Source organism: Gordionus sp. m RMFG-2023, chromosome 1, assembly GCF_954871325.1.
Source record: "Gordionus sp. m RMFG-2023 chromosome 1, tfGorSpeb1-WG-v2, whole genome shotgun sequence".
In the NCBI taxonomy this organism is placed as follows: domain Eukaryota; kingdom Metazoa; phylum Nematomorpha; class Gordioida; order Chordodea; family Parachordodidae; genus Gordionus; species Gordionus sp. m RMFG-2023.
In genome coordinates, this window is record NC_088775.1 from 77,912,141 (window position 1) to 77,918,140 (window position 6,000).

Sequence of the window (6,000 nt, forward strand, 5' to 3'; positions counted from 1 at the left end):
ATTTTCAAAAACTAATTAGATGCGAATTATAAATTTTTAAAGATAAAAAACGGATTAGATGAGTAATAAAATATATTTTAAAGCGAAGAGGGGTAGCGGAAAAATAATATTTTCAAGCTAAATCTTAGTTTTTTTTTTTAGAATGTTTGTTGTATATAATGGTTCCATGAAAATTATTTCTTCTATTATAAGTTATAAAAAAATGTGAGAGAGAAGTCGAGAGTATAAGTTATAATAAACAAAAATATAATAAATTACATAAAAAGCAGACTATAAAATTACAAATAGTAAGCAGACGATAATGTTGATAATTTATGATATATCGCTCTATTTTTGTTTCATATCTTTTAGCTTTATGAGCTAAACCGATCTGATATGGAAATTTATATTAGTTAATTTAAATAATATTCAAATTTAAAATAATATTATTTTAAAATTAAAATGAAAAATTTAATCTAAGTTTAGATATTTTGGAAAATGTTATATGACGTTAATCGTCATATATTTTTAAAAAAACCACCATATTTTAAATTGCCATACATCCATTATTAACCCAAAAATTATAAACCAAGTTATCAAAGTTATAATGATAAAATCGGAAAGTGAAAACAATTATACTAACAAGGAGAATACAATTAAAAATATAAATTAAGCATATATTAGGAAAATTTTTTGAAATCACCTAACATGAACATATCAATACCAATATTATCGCTGCAGAGTTATAAAATGAAATTTATAAATAGCTTTTCAAACAAGTCATCTAATTTTGTTAAGCATCAATTTTATTAAAAATCACATTTATAATGATATTCCTTTTATATTCAATATCATATCATTCTGCTAAATTAAGAAACTTTTTAAGTAAATTTTTATATTAATGATTTGGCTATTTAAAATATTCAGTTTTAAAATATATGGCCCGATCCGGGTATATTTTTAAAAAAAAATTAGGCCCACTGGTAAAAGTTTGAAAAAATTAAAATACGGGTAGTTGGAAAAATATAATACTAAAATATTTTATTGTTTGTTTCACTGATCGAGACATCCTAGAATCATATAAAAATTGCATAAATTACACAAACAAAATCAAAATGAAATTGTGAAAACTGTTAAAATATTGACTCAAAAAACAAATAAAAAAAAGAAAACAATATCTCAGGAAAAATTTAACAAACTATAACTTCGTTTGTTGTTAAAGGAATGCATCCATTATCTATGGTTGAACCTTGATACATTTTAATTTTGACTATTTAAAGTTTTAAAAAAGGTATCTTGTATTTTAGATATTTTTATATGAAATAAATTACAAGTATATTGTATCTTATATCCTATAAAAAATTCACTACCATATAGCATCTTGTATATTATATCCTAAGAAAAATTGCTAAGAATATAGTATCTTGTATACAAAATTCTAAAAAATTATCTATATTTAAATAAAATTTTCTGAAAATTTGGCCAACCCTGGTGTCTACTTTATGAATTTCACACAATTGTATCTGGAAATCTTGGGTATAAGTAATTTAAAAAATATTAGAAAAAATGGATTTAAATTAAAATTTATACAATATTTTACGTCATAATTGTCTAAATTAATAGTAGGGTAGGCATTCGATAAATTCTGAAATTCCTTTCAGTTATGTGGTGTTTTAAATTATGGTCGTAGTATCGTCAGACTAGGTGAGCCCGATCAATAGCACTTAATGGTGATACATCTTTATTAAGATATTATATAATTTACTAACTCGATATCTTTGGAAATAACTTTTCAATTATATATGTTGTGATTTTTTAACCTCAATTACAAAACAAACTCTTAAAGAAATTAGCGTATAAACGTTATGCAACGAAGATTAAATTTCTATTTATGAACTATATTTTGAGTAGCATTTTAAAACATCATATAATGTTTTATTAAATCTTATTTTGTAAGGGGAGATCAGGGTAAAACGATTGGTATTTTGCATTTTCGCCATAAAATTTTGAAACAAAAACAAAACAGAACAAATTATAGATTTATATGTAGACAAATCCCTCCTACAAAATAAAAAAAAAAGGTATAGCTCTCTACCTATATTTTAAGTGATATAATTAAATAAATGATGATATCATTAATAAATCATGTTGATACTCATTTGTTCTTTGAACATTCTAAGAATCAAAATCTTTATAGTGTTTATATTTTTTTCCAATTAAGTGAGTATTTGGGTATAAGCTAAATGTAAACTCGCATGAACCATAAGGTTTAAGGCTTGCATATTGCTATAAAAAATTTGTTGCTTAGGGCTCACCCAAATATTTTTAAAATTCTTAATGCTTGAATCCTCAATCTAAAAAGGGGGAATAAAATGTTTTAAACAACCACAGGCGGGAATTCTCGTAAAAAACACCATAGAAATATAACGATGGATGACAAAATCAAAGACATAACAATTTTATGCAAATAATAGCTAACCACAATTAATTTTGTAAGCAAATTATTAAATTTATTATAAACCAGATAAATTTTGCCATTTTTTTTTTACTATAATTATAAATTATATTTATATTATATAAATTTTTTTTCTAAATAAAATGTTATAATTGTATCTGAATTTTAAAAGATTTTCTAAATGTTGTTATAATGGTCAACATGCCTAATTATGTTTTTAAAAAAAATGTTATTTATCAATATAGATTATATAAGTTCACATTGGATTGGATACAGCCAAAACCTCTTAATTTGATAAAGCTAAACAGATGCTTATGGCTACTCCTTAGCGCTAAGATCTCTGTTTAATTCTACCTAATTTGGGCTTAGTGCTTAATCAAATATTGTTTCTAATAATCTAGTAGAGACCAATATCTCTAATAAAATTTTTCAGCTAATCATAAGTGCTGTATATGAGATTGTTTTCATAAAGAAATTATATAGGTCAGGGTCGAACTCTAAATATAATTAAAAAACTTATTTTGTCCAAACTTTAGCTCCTAGCCCACATATCGTTATTATGGCTACTCCACAGCCTTACTTTTATTTTACCAAATGAAAAGTCCACGTCTAATTATTTAAAATGCATTTTATCATTAATATCTATCTACCCTAATCATTTATTATAGAAATTAGTCTGCTATTCATGCCTTAGACATCTTAGCAACAAATATATTAATAAATACCATTTTTTTTAAACGTTTTTATTTAGAGTAGTCAATAAATATTAAGAAAAATTAGGCCCTCAATAATATTAAAAAAATTTCTTGATAATAAATAAAATAATAGTTCTAAAAATGGATAAGATACATTAAATATTTAAAAAATAGTTTTATAAGTTATGTTTACAAAATATATAAATTTCACTCATAATTATTTATAATTCTTACAATGGAAAGAAAATGAACCTAAGATTTGTTGTCATGGATTTTATTACTAATTTATTCATTTTGAAAGAGAGGAAATATTGTTGTTCCTTTTACTCCGATTTTTCGAGATATTCTTATATAAATGACACGCAATTCGAGATATTTAGGTTCCAAGATTCTTTTGTTTTATGATACTTCCCTTCTTATGAAAATCTTGAACTGTGTCTCAAGAATAATCTCATCGAATAAAATTTCAATTGGGAAAAAATATTTATCAGAAAATTAAGGCTTGTTTGATTATATAAATAATTCCTTCTATATAAATAAGCTAAATTTAAATTTAAAAAAAAATAGGTTCAAGCCTGGCCCAAGCACATTAAAAAAATTCTAAAACCCAGGGGCCTAGGTCCTCTAGAAAATATAATGGCGCGGCTTATGAGTCTATGAGCCGCGGACCAGCCCGTCTCATGAAAGTCTCTGGACAACTTCTTTGCATTTGGCATAATACCAAATAATTAGGGATTGTCGATTCCCCTTTATGGATTTTTATTATAAATCGAATATATAATTAAAAATAATCGTATATGTAAATAGTCGTAATGATGTAAATATAGTAATTAAGAAGCCCAAGGAATAAAGAAAAATTAATATCGGGTGCCATCAGATACAATTTAACAGCTGATAAAGTCTATAAATTTTTTAAATGATATCTAGTCCTAGTTCGACTATATTAGTTACGAATTTAGTGAACTAATTTATTCGTATATACAAGAAATGAAACCGAAATTTACATAGCACATAGTGTGGAATAACATAGTTTCGAAATTTATTTCACGAAAATAAGTTACTAATTATGGTTATATTAGGCTTAGAAAACTTTACTGTGAAATATAATCCTTCATAGATCTAAATCGGATCCAATCTGAAATTTTATTTAAGATATGGGTCCCAATCCCATCACATCGAGTTTTTTTTATTAAACTGTTGATAAAGGTTACGACATTTAAACTAAAGTGAAAGAAATTCTAAAGAAAGATAAAAAATAATTTGTGCTGTTTCTGAAAAGAATTTTCATGGAAACAAAACAATGAAATTTTGTCGAGTCCTGATTCATCGAGTCAATTTTTTTATTCAGGACTCTGTTATAAACAAAAAAAAATTATATACTCCACCCCCATTAATTTTTTAGAAATCTTGGCTATTTCTACTCATAGTAAAATATTACATACTAGTAATCAAATATATTATGACTGTATATTATTTCAAATAATCGCATAAAAATATTTCAAAATAAATATATATAAAATAATATATATTAAAAATTATTGAAAATAAACCAGATATACCATAAAAAATAGAAAAAATTATTTATTAACCACAATAAAAAAATAAGATATTTAAAACTAAAAAAATTCATGGATATAGGTTTGATCTGCATATTTTTACTTTATAAAAGATTTTTTACAAAAATTTGAATTTTATTTATATCGGGACAGATTGGATGCTACAAATTTATAATATAAGAATATATTAGCAATATAATTTATGTCTGAAATTTGTTTTTTTGAGGTTAAATTCATGAATAAAAAATATGATATATATGCACCTTTGAACTTACATTTTATTTTAATTGTCATTTAAATTTTATAATTTAATTTTCTGAGCCAATTACTTCTTGATTTTAATCAGGAATAGGTAATAATGGTATATTTTTGTTCCCCATTTTCAAAAATTAAAAATCTTTCGTTCTCTTTCCATTCTAATTATTTGATTTAAAATGCTTCCTTCCGCGCTAATTATTGTTCAATGCTCAAGTTATTTAGTCAAGAGTGGTTTTGGAAGTTATCTTGTCCTCTTCTTATTTTATGAAATTTATTCCTAAATATCTAGTTGTATTATATTTCATTTTTTAGAATTTGTTGTTATAATAGCGAAATAAAAAAATTTAAATAGGATGATCTGATTTTAATTCCCCCTTAATTTTTACAAGACGTGGCACATATAAAAAAATTAGTACTATTGAAATTTGTGATAAGATAAGATATATATAAAATTCATTGATGACGAATATTGTATTGATTATTAACTATAAAACAATATTAATATTTTTTGAAAGGTTATAATATTTAATTTATCATAAATTAAATGAAAGCCAACTAGACTACCAATTCACATCACACCATCTGAAAAAAATTTCAAATAAGTCGACTATATTAATATAAAATATCTTTGTAGACAAAACAATTCAGACATTTTCTGGGACCAAGTTTAGCAGATATAATTAGAAACTAGACTATATTTGTTTCTAAATTCTAATTAAATTAAACCGAGCCCTTATTTATTAAAAAAATCTGGATATTGGAGCAATGTGAACCATTCTTAATAACCTTCACTAATTTTATATACTAATTTTTAACCATTTGCATATATGCTTTTCCATGATAATTAACAAATTTTAAAGAAAGTTAGACTCAGATGAAATTTAAGGTTGGTCCCTTCCACCTCTGTCAAAGCATTAAAGGATTGATATAGCAAAGGGGCATTTATATACACTTATTAAGCTAATACTACATTAAAAAGTTACACCACCTTCCTAATTCACTTAATATTTCTTCTTCTAGAGATTTTTTGGTAAAAAAAAGAAAATTCATATTATCA